Source organism: Triturus cristatus, chromosome 10 (assembly GCF_964204655.1).
Source record: "Triturus cristatus chromosome 10, aTriCri1.1, whole genome shotgun sequence".
Taxonomy (NCBI): domain Eukaryota; kingdom Metazoa; phylum Chordata; class Amphibia; order Caudata; family Salamandridae; genus Triturus; species Triturus cristatus.
Genome location: NC_140593.1, coordinates 31,569,069 through 31,583,419, shown reverse-complemented (window position 1 = coordinate 31,583,419; position 14,351 = coordinate 31,569,069).

The window sequence follows — 14,351 nt, the reverse complement described above, 5'->3', positions numbered from 1 at the left end:
AACCTGGACCCTAATGTGATTAAAGTACTATTGTGGTTTAATGCTTATGGTGTTAGGAAATGTACTGTGTGTAGTATGTTTTGGGCACTCTGTGTTGTATACCTCTAGATATGATTTCTGCATAGGAGGTTCTTTTACCTGTTTAGGTTTATGTTAGGGAGATTATTCTTCCCTGTGTGATGTACGCCCCTAGTGTAATTATACTTAGGAGGTAAGGTCTAATGCGTTAGACTTGTGAGAAATTGCATAATGGGTTTATGCCCCTGTGATGTATACAGGATAGGTTTTACACCTGATTCTATTGTGATAATGGTGAGGTCATTATTGCGCCAGTAGTTACTGGTTGTGCTCTACAGTTATAATTTGTGTTTCCGTTGGTATATATTCTATATTTACAATTGGTGATTTGTGCTAATTCTGACAGTGGTCCATGTGGCCCTCTCTTGTGTAAATAGTCCCCTGTAAAAATCTGCCCAGTGCCAGTTGGCACAGTGTAAATGATGTGATTATCATCTAATGTGTTTATTATAATACAAAGGCTATTTTTTATATATTTAAACTTGTGTGGAGTTTCTTTTGTGGTGGGCCTAGGGTGTTGTTGCTGTGTGCGTGCGCAAACGATTTACACATTGCCTCCGGGATAAGCCTGACTGCTAGTGCCAAGCTACCAAGGGGGGTGAGCAGGGGTTATCTTGGAGTGTAACTCCCCAGCCCTGACTTAGAGTGGTGGTCTCTGCCTGGCTTTGGCGCAAGCCTTAGCCAACCAGAGATCCCATTTCTAACAAGATACAAATAAGTTGTTTACTGACAATTCTACTCTTCCTGGGGGTATTACAAATAAAGGTTTCTCAACGCCTCCGAGCCAGCTTGCAATTGTGGTTAAGTCCCTGGGTGGATAACCACATTACCGCACAGTGAATGGAAACGAGCTAGTTCCCCAGCAATCAAGATCTGTTGTGGATGCCATAATGAGGTCCAGATGGATCAAAGGAACCCTGAGCCCACCCCACTGGGCTATTTCCTATCCAATAAAGCGTTGCAATGAAACAAAATGGTAAAGACATTTATTTTGGTAACCAGGATAATGGTTCTGTGAATACAAGGAGCTCGAAGGAAAACATTTTGCTGGTCTTGCAAACAAGTGACTTTTTGTGCAGGAGTTTTGCATTTCTTTGAAAAACAATGCACTTTTATTTATGTGGCAGGCGTGTTTACTTTTCTCCATTCCCATAGCCTTGTGTCACACCACACTGAACAGTATTGTAATGCAAAGTCCCATTGCTGGTGGGCTCCTACCGCAAAAACCTCAAACAGCTTCTCAATTAACTATGGGTGTGCTTGGCATTTTAAAAACGACATCTGGTAGCAAAAGATAAGTCCAATATATTTTCAATAAAGCAGTAACACAACAAAGTTGTCCTAGGCATCAGTCTGTCTGATGAATGCGACCGCCTGTCAGTAACAGGGTGAACAGACGTGTTATGACCCGAGTGAAGCAGTACCAGGGTGAACAGATGTGTTATGACCTGAGTGAAGCAGTACCAGGGAGAACAGACGTGTTATGACCCGAGTGAAGCAGTACCAGGGTGAACAGACGTGTTATGACCTGAGTGAAGCAGTACCAGGGTAAACAGACGTGTTATGACCTGAGTGAAGCAGTAACAGGGTGAACACATGTGTTATGACCCGAGTGAAGCAGTAACAGGGTGAACAGACTAATTATGACCCGAGTAAAGCAGTAACAGGGTGAACACACGTGTTATGACCTGAGTGAAGCAGTAACAGGGTGAACTCACATGTTATGACCCGAGTGAAGCAGTAACAGGGTGAACAGACGTGTTATGACCCGAGTGAAGCAGTAACAGGGTGAACAGACGTGTTATGACCCGAGTGAAGCAGTAACAGGGTAAACAGACGTGTTATGACCTGAGTGAAGCAGTAACAGACGTGTTATGACCCGAGTGAAGCAGTAACAGGGTGAACAGACGTTTTATGACCCGAGTGAAGCAGTAACAGGGTGAACAGATGTGTTATGACCCGTGTGAAGCAGTAACAGGGTGAACACACTGTTATGACCCTAGTGAAGCAGTAACAGGGTGAACAGACGTGTTAAAGACAACCTTTATTGAAAGCTATCCTAGTGGTAGCTATGGAGAGCAGCCTTCAGGCTAAGTCTTGAAGGAATGTAAAGCAGCTTGTTTTACCAGGTTATAATCTCTTGACTGATCAAATGAAAGGACAACCACACCAGGTATATATTCAAAATATATGTATTTAGGTTAAAACACACCCCTCTAGTCTCTTTATGAGACTGGAGTTCGAAGTACTTTGTTTACAAGTTAGCAATTATCAGTAATAGCTCAAATACATGTTTGGCCCTAGGGGCGTACCATACAATATACCAGAAAAATGGTATAAGAACCATGACTGGGATAGACACAAGGCCTAGAGCCTGTAGACTCGCTGGGACCCCAAGGAACCACCCAAGGTAGTGACACAGGAGACCCAAGGGGACTGTATGCAGTGTGTAAACACAACCTCGGGTTCCCGATAACTTCTATGGGCAATTTCGCGGTTTGGAAATTTAAAGATTAGGGAAACTTGGAATCGAGTCAGGACCAAAACCTTTTGGACTTAAGAAGTTCTAGGGCTAGCACCCATGAGAGCACTGGAGTACTCGAGTTACCTCACCCAGGGAAGCCGGGTGCATAGGTGTCGTTGATTTCACTGAAAGCCTGCAAAGGACTGCTGCTGCTGTGAAGAGGAGAAGTGTCCGAAGAGATCCAAGCCTGGATATAGGATGGAAGGAACCTGAAAGCAGAGGGGACAGAGTCTGGGTCACTAGCCAGTGACCAAGGGCAGGATGGACCAATGCCCACAGATGTCGGGTGCTTCAGGTGAGTTGATGGGTGTCTTGACTCTTCAGCCACGAGGTCCAGGAGGCATCGACGAAGTCCATGAGCCGGATTCGAGCTGTCCCACAAAGTCCGTCGAGTGCTGCAGTGTCGGCAACCAGAATGGACCCAGCAAGCCTTGTTAACGGCAAGTCACAGGAATTCAGAGAAAGGACTGCGGTGCAGACCAGCATAGTCTGAGGGACTCACCCAGTGAAGGTAAGTCAGGGCACATCTGGAGCAACCAGGAAAGCCCAAGTAGAAAAGGAGTTGCCTTTGTGGGGACCTGCTAGCCAACAGGCTAGTGATCGTGAAGGAGCCTCAAGCAGTCACAGTAGAAGCTGGCCCACTGGTCACTCATGGAGTGGAGGCCAACAATCTTTGGAGCAGGGGGTGCTCAAGGCTAGGGCTACTGGGAGCTCAAAGCACAACTTCAAGGAGAACCAGGAAGATAGGGCCCGATTCACAGAACTAACTTAAGACAAAATCCTAAACTTACTACTTTTGGTATTCACACAACTTAGGATTTTGTCTTAAGTTTGTCTTAAGACAAACTTAAGACAGACTTAAGACAGTCTTAAGACAGACTTAAGAAAGTCTTAAGACAGACTTAAGACAAACTTAAGACAGACTTAAGACAAACTTAGGACATACTTAAGTTAGGATTTTGTCTTAAGTTTGTCTTAAGTCTGTCTTAAGTCTGTCTTAAGTCTGTCTTAAGTCTTTTCTTAAGTCTGTCTTAAGTTTGTCTTAAGTCTGTTTTAAGACTGTCTTAAGTCTGTCTTAAAACTGTCTTAAGTCTGTCTTAAGTTTGTCTTAAGACAAACTTAAGAAAAAATCCTAACTTCTGTGAATACCAAAAGTAGTAAGTTTAGGATTTTGTCTTAAGTTAGTTCTATGAATCGGCCCAACAGTGTTGCTACAAAAGTTCATGGTGACCAGGGGTCACGGTTCCACGTCACCCATGATAGCTATGGGCCTCAGTTTTGCTGTGGACTCAGGGTAGCCTTGGGGAAGTCTGGAAATCCACCTCTGGTGATGCAAAGACTTTGGTTTCCGGTGGGAGCCTCAGCGATGCAGACCGGTCATTTGCTTCTTTGGTGCCTGCCAAGCAGGGGAGTCACTCCTTGACCCCAAGGGAGATTTCTTCAGTCTTCTAGTCAGGATAGAACATCGAAAGTCCAGGATATATGTTCTAGAGTTTCGTCCAGGGTACTCTAAATTCCTAGGGACTGGATTCCTATACATATACCAAGTTTAGGGAATGGACTAACTCTAAGCCACACCTATGGATGGGTCAGGAAAGAGGGGTGGTTACACCCATTTCTTTTTTCCAGTTTCACGCCAGAGCAGGGGCAGGTAGCCCCTGCAACCAGTTTGAACTGGACTATGCACAGGGACACCAAGTGTGCCCCCAGTGCACGACTTCAAAGCACCAGAGAGTGCTCCCGCCCAGCCCCAATACACATCTGCCTGTCTGGGGAGGTGGTTACACCTCCCTTCAACCGGAAACCTATTGTCCAGGCTATCCCTGCCGGAGTTTCGGTCAGCAGCAGGAGGCCAGACCCGTGTCTGTGGCAGAGGCATCCATTTTGTGATGCCAGGGCTCAGGAAAGTCCTACCGGGTTTGACCAGTGTGAACATGTCTCTCCCTCTAGAAGGGTGGAATGCTATTCCCGCCGCCAGAATTGGTGGGGGAGAGTATTCCAAAGCGTTTGACACCAAACACAACATGTTTTGATGCAGCCATTCCAAAGTTAACATTTACCGTGAGATTATATTGCAATTAAGAGTATGCCATAAGGAAGTATTTACGAAAGCTGCAGAGGGGCTCAGCTCATGCCTGGGCACCCTCTCACACAAAACCAAGCACTCTGCCTTCAGAATTGTCAAGGCCTGCCATAGGAGTGGCTTATAGGTTTATATGTGTCTATATATATATATGTGGATATAGGTAGCCTATACCACTGTAAGGGGTGCAAGCACACCCTTACCCAGGTTGCAGTAGCAGACCTGTGGTGCCATTTTGGAGTGCTTCCCATGGGTGGCATAATACATGCTTCAGCCCCTGGTAGGTCTCTGAGGTACCTATGCCCTAGGTACATAGTATACCATATACTAGGGGCTTATAAGGCACTCCAGAATCCAATTAGATATGTACCTAATGTACATGCAAAACATTTTAGAGAGGAAGCAGCTACACTGTGGTCCTGATTAGTAGGGCCACAGCCAGACTAAGGTCGAAAAACTAGGATATGTCCAGTGATGTGTGTGGGTTTGTTGACAATCTGGTGCAGGTTCAGTGCGTCTAGGCCAGTGATTATTGTTTTTGGATACGTCATATTGGGTTTGTCAAACCAAATGTTGAGGTCACCCAGAATGCATAAGTTGGAGTGTATTGTTATCAGGTTAGAAACTGTGTCTAGAAGTGCGTCTGGGAATGTCGCCTTGCTAGGTAGAGGTCTGTAAAGGAGCAGGAAGTTACAGGATGAAGACGGTGTAGTATTGCATCTTGTTAGAAGAGCCTCACAATTCTTTATGGATATGTCATCAACTTTTGTTACATGTAATGTTTGCCTGAACACAACAGCTAGACCACCTCCTTTTTTGGCTATACAATTTTGGGTGATTGTTTGATAGCCTAGAGGAACAGCTTCATTCAGGACTGGAGCCGTATCATCTCCCAGCCATGATTCAGTTATGAATAGTATGTCTGGTTTTGCATCTGTGAGAAGGTCGTAGATGTGATGTTTGTTTTAGGAGAAGGATCGAGCATTTATTAGTAGAAAGTTTAGAGAATGGCCTTTGGTGATAGTGAGACTTTGTTTTGCAGTAGAGTGAATAGTATTGTTCGTGTTTGTAGCAGGTGTGTTTTTAGTGCTGGCATTAGCTGTATTAGGATAGCAATCGTGTAGCTGTTCTGTATCATATTCCCCGTCCAGAATGCTAAGAAGGCATTTTGATGGGTCTGCAGATGCTGTTTGAGAGTGAGTTGGTGTGCTGTGTTGTTTTTGTAGTGTAACATTTTGTGCAGTAGACATGGGGAAGCAAAGTTGTGAGGTGTGGCACTTCGCTTATGTTGTTTGTGTGTGTTGATGGTCGAAGGTGTATGAGTCAGGGGTGGTGGTGCAGCATGTGGGTCATGTAGTAAGGTTCTAAATTGTCCAATGGATGAGAGGTGGTTATAAGAGAGTTGCTGTGTTGCTGTATCTGTGTTAGGTGTGGTGGAAGAGAGAAAGCTTGGTATTGGAGTCTGTTCCTTTGTGTGGTTAGAAACGTGGGTGTTTGTTTGTATTTTGTGATGGTATATTTTAATGTGTTGCGCTTTGAAGATCTTGTTGTGCTGGTGTGTGTGATATGTTTTGTTTGTGAGGAGTAGTGAAAATGGGTGCTGGTGTATTTGTTTCATGCAATGGACTTGGTTGTTTAGTATTGTTTGTGAGGGGAGGTTGTAAGGTAGAGGGGGTAGTGATGTATTTATGAGTAGAGTGTATGTTGTGTGTAGAAGGGAATGAAGTAGAGGTGAGAGTGTTTATATTAGACTGGTTTGTTGATGATTTATAAAAAGTGTGGTCGTGTGCAGTGTGTGTGTTGTGCGTTAGTGGTATTATGGTAGTAGGGAGAGGAGGGTGTTTGTTGGACAAATGATGGAAGGATGAATATATGTTTGTTAGTAATAAAAGGTGGTCTGTTAGGTGTAATTAGAGCAGGGAGTGTGTGTATGGATGGGATGTAGTTATGTATGGTGTTGAGTTGGTGATGAGTAGATTGGTTAGTGGTATAGAATAGAGTTGTGTACAGTTTGTAGTTGATGGTGGGTATGTGTGGTAGTTGGGATAGAAGGGTGTATTGATGTGGTTTGGTTGAGTTTGTTGTACATGCTTGTACATTGGTCTGTCCATAGGGTTGTGCGTGGTGTACATTTGGTGTGAATGTGTTACTATGTTTGTGGATGGTGTGGGGTAGCTATTACTGAATGTGAACATGGGCAGCATTTCTGGCCCTAGTCCCGACCAGTCTTGAGCAGGCTCAAACAGGTAACTTCCCGTGTCCTCTCTGCCCTTAGCCTCGACGTCCGGGCTGAGACGCCCTAAGCTTCAGCCTTTTATAGCCCTAGTAATCAGGTGACCCCCTCCAGCCAATGGGAACCCTAGCCCTAACCCTATCCAATCACAACACTAGCCCTAAAATCTAGAAACGATAGGAGACCAGGACCTTACAGCCAATCTTAGACTTAGTCCAAGCACCCAATAACTTTCAAAAACCTTGATCTCTACATCCAATAGAGGCCCTAGCCCTATCAGTAGTCCCAACCCAAGTTCAAGCAAGCAATGGCAAAGGAAGCCCTAGTTCCTACTTCCAATAGAAAGCCTACCCTACTCTTAGTACCACACCTAGTCCAGCAATCAATCACACCTTAAGCCCTAATCGCTACTTCCAATTAAAGGCTTAACCCTAACCCTGGTCCCACCCTAGTCCCAACAACCAATAACACAGGAAGCTCTAGTCCCTACTTCCAATAGAAATCCTAGCCCTAATCCCAACCCTACATTGATTAAATCACAGTCCCAGAAACCAATCAGAACCCTCAAATACCCAACCAATGAGGACACTAACCCATATGCGATAGAAACATCAGATACAACCACCAATCAGTATATACATGTACCAACCTCAGACAAGGTTTGCTGGCCAGGAGTTGGGAGCTGCTTCTCTTGCTCGGAGTCTCCTAGGAGACAGACAGGCTCAATCCACACTTTGGACTTCTGGAGGTAAGGGCCTAACTTGTCCTCTGAAAATAGTGTTTGTATAAAACTTTACTCCCTCTCCAGTCCCTATTAAACACAGTTTAAACAGCACCCAGAAGATCACTGCTGCCACAGAGCACACTCTGATGTAGAATATCGTTGTTTTATTGGGGGGTGGAGGGGATGGTTTCACTGACTTCTTAACACAAAATGGTGGCTGGGGGTGCACTGTTTAACATACAGGTCTTAGCACAGAGACAAGGGGAAATTTGGAGGTAAACCTGATAGTCACCGTCAATGAGAGGGAAAAACTAATGAGATTTAGGACTGCGAATCCCACAATTCTACTCATTAAATGGAAGCAATCATTGGCAGGAAAACCCACAAGTTTGAACACAAAACAGGTCATTAAATATGCAATCACGGGCAGGTTAAAACTACAATTTTAAAATATAACAACCACAGGCAAAGACAGTAATCACAGATAGGAAAATCATTTTTTTAACTCTTTTAGGAAAGTGACAGCAGTTTGCCTCCTTACCACTTCCTGGACTCTGCTTATTGCAATCTGAGGCACAGTTAGGCTGCAACTTACAAGATAGAGGAGAATGATTTGGGGTGCACCCAGAAAAGCCTTAAGGGGCCTAGGCAGGTGTGAGGGGAGGGCTCAGGGTTGCCTGGGAACTGAATAGCCAACCACCAGTCGTAGGTCTTCTGGCCTGGGGGTGGGGCTGGGACTGGGGAGCTGCTTCTCTTTCTCGGAGTCTCCTAGGAGACAGACAGGCTCAATCCACACTTTGGACTTCTGCAGGTAAGGGCCTAACTTGTCCTCTGAAAATAGTGTTTGTGTAAAACATTACTCCCTCTCCAGTCCCTATTAAACACAGTTTAAACAGCACACAGAAGATCACTGCTGCCTCAGAGCACACTCTGGTGTAGAATATCCCTGTTGCTGCTACGGTGAATAATGTTACATTTAAAGTGACTGGTGCATAGTGAAAACGTTCAAATTACGCAAGCATAGACATAGACAACATATACTCATTTGTAGTCTTTCTTTTGTCTGAACAGCTCAGAGTCTCGTGCTTTCATTAACTCTAGAAAAGCCCTATATTTGCGGACTTTCCAGTTTGCGATCCTTAATGCTGCCATAATATACCATATGTAGCAGCTATTGGACCATGGCAATAAATAACAATTTGTATATATAAATATACACATCATTGTTAAAATCAACATAAATAAAGATAAAATCCCTTGTAAAATACAATCCTTTGCCTTGCTGATATTGCATTCTTGTTTGCACATCTGTGCTAGGCCTGGGCTGTAAATTCCGTTCCGCTTGCGGAATTTGTGGAATTTGGGTAATTTCGCGTTCCGCGGAGAACACGGAATTGTCAAAAATTCTGCCATCCACGGCTTTGCGTAATCTTTTGCTTGTTCGCGCTTTCAAAATGCGTGTTCGCAAGATATTTCACCCGCGCATGCAAACAGCGTTTGCGAACAAGAAAAAAGAATTGCGAATGGGCGGAACAAGCAAATCAGCATGTTCGTGGAACTTTTGCGTGCTCACTGAGATTTTTTACCATTTCGCAGAGCTTTGCGTAGTACGACTACGCAAATTCCGCCCACCCCTAGTCTATGTCTAAAATGTGTTTTTCTTGAGTGCAGGTGTAAATTAAAAATTATGATAATAATGAATTAAAATTGTCTGTGATCAACTGAGTTTCAGGTGGACACTGCCTTATATGTGGTGTGATTGGTTCCACATATCAGTTTTATATCACAGAACTCAAAGTGCAATGTGCTAAAGTGCTGAAAATCTAATAAAATCTAATTCATGGTTAAAAAATGATTTATTGAAATGTTTTCTATCTTCACCATGACTAATATACACATGATTGTCAATTACACTGTGTTTGACGGCTGATACTATATTCTCGGTATAAATACCCTAACTCATTCATATTTGTTCAGTGCTTTCAAATTAGTTGGATAAATCCTCATCTATCATTGGGGAAATGTTATGTGGTTATCTCTTGTTGTATTTGCGGGACTACAATTTACTCATTTTGGCTCCATTATAGGCACGTATACAGGTCTTCTAACTTCCTTAGTTTTGCCGCTCTATTTCCTCCTCTTCTGCTGGGTGGTACAGTGTCTATCACAAAGTATTTTTACCCCTCTGTTTTCGATCCATTTTTGTCCTTGAGATGTCTGGCCATAGGGTACGTTTTATCTTGATTCTGTATGGCTCTTAGGTGCTGGTGCACCCGTTTGTGTGCTTGCAGTATAGTGCTCCCAATATCCTGCAAGTTACAAGGGCATTGGAGAATATAGATAACATGATCAGTTTTACACATCGAGGCCTTACTGATCTTGTGTTCCTTGCCTCCAAAGGGGGTATGATAAGACACACCTTGCATGTTTTGCATTTGAAGAAACCCTTATGGGTACTTAGCCAATTGGTATTTTCCAATATCTCAGGGCTCGTCTTTACCAAACTGTCTCTCATAGAGGGCCCCCTACTATGAGAGAGGGATACTTTGTTGGGTACCATATGTCCTGTCAGCAGATCCTTGAGCACTAATGTTCAATTCTGTCTGATTATGGACCTTATACTCTGCTCCTGTTTACTATATCCGATGATACTTCTAAATTCCTTGTTTGGTTTTAATGTTGGAGTATCTTTAGCCCTTTTCTTATTTACTACAAGACTTTTGTCTTTCTCCTTGAGTAGCTCAGCTCTGTCTACCATCATGGATTTCTCAATGGCTCTATTGATGGTTTTCATGGTATATCCACGCTCCCTGAATCTTAGTATACTGGCTTGTTGTGCCTCCTCTAGGTCTTAATCCCTACTGGTAATTCTTCTGAATCTCAACACCTCGCCGTAGGGTACACTGTCTACTAAGTGTCTGGGATGAGAGCTGCTGGCATGTAGTATAGAATTTCCAGCAGTCTCCTCGTGACGCAGCCTCATCTCTAATCTGTTGTTGAGTACATATACTTGTGTGTCCAAGAAATGTACAGACTCCTGGCTAATATTGGCTGTAAAGTGTAAGATGATCTCGTTGACGTTTATGAGATTGACAAATTCTGTAGCTGTTTCTTTAGTACCGTGCCATACCACACATAATTCATCAATACATTTAAGCCAGAGTTTTACATTGTTTTGACATGTTCCTTATGCACAGTGCCGAGAACCAGCTCCTCCCACCAGCCCATGTGGAGACCAGCGTAGCTGGGGGAGAAGCTGGCACCCATGGCTACTCCCCGTGTTTGCTGGTACAGGGTATTGTTGAACATAAACAGATTCTTTTTTAGACACATCTTGACCATTTCGATCAGCATTTTGTTGTGTTGTATGTACTGTGTTGGTTTCCTGTTTAGATAAAATTCTAATACATTTACCCCATCCCTGTGATTTATGCTTGTGTACAGGGAACTCATGTCTAGAGCCATAAGAATGTATGAATCATCCCATTTGAAGTTATTAAGTTTACACAGAAAATCCCTCATATCTCTGATGGAAGATGGCAATGCTTTCACATGCTCTTGTAAAAAATGATCTACATATTGAGAGGCATGTTCAAGCAGGCTATCCCTGGCAGATATGAAAGGTCTGCCTGGTGATCTTAGGGGATTTTTGTGTACTTTCTGGATGAAATATAGTGTGGGTACAGTTGGCGACTCATTTTTCAGGAACTTGTATTCTTGCATATTGAGCAGGCCAGCACCTTTCCAAATCAGCAATTTCCTATAGAACTCATTGTACATGATTTTAGGATTAGCCACATTGTTCTTGACATAGAATTCTCTATCGTTTAATTGGAGATATGCCTCTTTCAGATAGTCAGTCTTTGCCCATCTATATTTAAAACCTACTGGCGGTCGCCAGTAGGTAGTTACAGTTAGGACCTCGTTTCTATTCAAAGAACGTTTATTCTTCTGCCAATACCTTGAGCGAATCTTCGCAAAATTTTGAAAACTAATGGGGCACTCCGGTCATCTCCTGTTTTGAAAGTTCCAGGGTGATTCATCAAGTGGGGGCCGAAAAAAAGGGGGGTCCTAAGACACGTTTTTCCCATGTTAATGTCCATAGGAAAAATTGGAAAAGGCTACAGCCCGAGCTGCTGAACGGAATTACAACAAATTTCGCAAATAGGTAGCTCTTGGTTAAGAAAGCGACCTTTTTTTTAAATGGTGTAAATCCATTCAGTAGTTCTTGAGTAATTAAAACAAGAAAAATATAGATATCTGAGCACCGAGAAGGAGTTGCGAACCCTCCCGGGAATGAGCTTCTTTCACTCTGATTGGCTGCCAATACTCCAAACCAGGAAGTGTAGGCAGCCATCTTGTGATTCGGTAACTGAGTCACAAGAAATCAGCAAAAAAACAGTTAAAAAACAAGTAAAGGGGGCAGGATAGAAACACCTTACCCCCAGGCCCAGATTCTTTTTATTTTATTTTTAAATGGCAGGATTTGTGCTAGGTGTGTGAATCCTGCTGAGAAAATGTAAAACAATGAAGTGCGGGTACTCCCAAATTAGATAGTGGGGACCCGCAGGGGTGCCCCCAACCCCCGGGGACTGACACCTCACCTGAGCTTCATTGATGATTTACGGGGGGCACACAGCCCCCCCACATGCCCCGGGGACCACCACCTCCATAGGGCACTAAATATTCAAATGCGGGGGTCCGTTACGGACCCCCGGGACTGGAGACCACCACCTCTCTGGGGCTTTAGAAATGAAGGGGGGGACACAGCTCCCCTCCTGGAGCCCTTGATGGCCCTTGGGACTGCCACCCCCCCAGGGCCAGCTTCTGCAATGTCTCAAGGTGCCCATCCCCAGGACATTGCTGTTTGCTATGCCAGGACGGGAGCACGGCTCCTGCCGTGCTGTAGCAAACTCTGCTTTGCTTGATTGAAGCAAGAGGTCAGGACACAAGTGGACTTCATCGCCCGAGCAACAGTACCCTAAGAGGTGCGTTTTCAGAGTGGTTTTAAAAAGGGGCATGGCCTCAGACCACCTCTCTGCAATCAATCAATCAATCAATCCATTTGTAGAGTGCACTAATCACCCGTGAGGGTCTGAAGGCGCTGGGGGGGTGCTGTTACTGCTCAAACAGCCAAGTATTGAGAAGTCTCCTGAAGGTCAGCAGGTCCTGGGTCTGTCACAGGTGGATGGGGAGGTTGTTCCAAGTCTTGGCGGCGAGGTGGGAGATTGATCTGCTGCCGCTGGTCGCTGGTCGGATCTGGGGGACGGTGGCAAGGGTGAGGTCGGCGGAGCAAAGATGGCGGCGGTTCCTGGTGTAGAAGGTGAGTCGTTTGTTGAGGTACACTGGTCCGGTGTTGTGGAATGCTTTGTGAGCATGGGTGAGGAGCTTGAAGGTGATCCTCTTGTTGACGGGGAGCCAGTGCAGGTCTCTCAGGTGGGCTGTGATGTGGCTGTGGTGGGGAATGTTAAGGATGAGGTGTGCGGTGGCGTTCTGTATGCATTGTAGTCATTTCTGGAGTTTGGCCAAGGTTCCTGCTTAGAGGGTGTTGCCGTAGTCCAGTCTGCTGCTGATGAGGGCCTGGGTGACCGTCTTTCTGGTTCCAGTGGGGATCTATATGTTATCTTGCGGAGCATGTGGAGGGTGTTGCATCAAGAGGAGGAGACGGCGTTGTTTTGCTGGGTCATTGACAGTGATAAGTCCAGGATGACCCCTAGGTTGCGTGCGTGGTCAGTGGGCGTGTGTGCAGCTCCCAGCACGGCCAGCCACCATGAGTCATCCCAGGTGGAGGGGGTGGATCCGATGATGGGGACCTCCGTCTTGTCCGAGTTCAATTCATCCAGCTGTGTGGCGCTTACTGGAGGTACCTGGTGGGCTAGTTGGCCCCCAGGGACCCTCAGTATTCAAGGGGACTTAATCTCCCAACTTAGAATGCGCCAGAGGGCGTGTTTGCAGAGGGGTGGACAAAGGGGTGTAGCCTGCTATGAGAACTCAGCAATCCTGCTGTGTGGGATTTACCAGAGGTAATTGGAGGGGTAGTTGGCCCCCAAGGTTGACCTTAGTGGCTAACTACCCCTCCTGTTACCTCAAGTATATCCAACACTGTGGGATAGCTAAGAGGTCGCCAGAGGCCACGCTCACCTTTCTCCACCACTCTGCAAACTCTCCTCCTGGCGCAGTACTGGTTGGGGGATGAAGTCCACTTTACTCTAGAGGGACTTTGGTGTCCAATAAGCCCCCCTGGTACATCCTGTAAGTCCTACGCAGTAGAATTCTTGAGTGCTGGTTGGAGGCCCAGCCCCCTATATGCGCCACTCTGCAAACTCGACTACCAGTTAAAGAAGCATTTGTAATGTAATAGGTCTCGCATTTGTGAGAGTTAGAGCTACAGGCGTTTTAAATGCAAAAGATTTTTACCAATGAATGTTTGGTGTAGAGTGGATGTACATTGTGTGTAGTAGGATTATGTGGTATGTTGTGCAGTGAAATTATGTGAATAGAAAGTATGTGGTATTTAGTGTATAGGAATTATGTAGAGTGGGATTATGTGTTATGGAGAGTAATTATGTGGTATGGTAGTCTGTGTTGTGGAGTGGTAACCTTAGTGTGAGAAGTTGGCCTGGCATATGCTGGTCACCAGTTAAAGTGGCCACCTTGCACCAGTCCAATTCGACTCTTATGGTAGATAGGTTTAAGACAACCTTTTAAA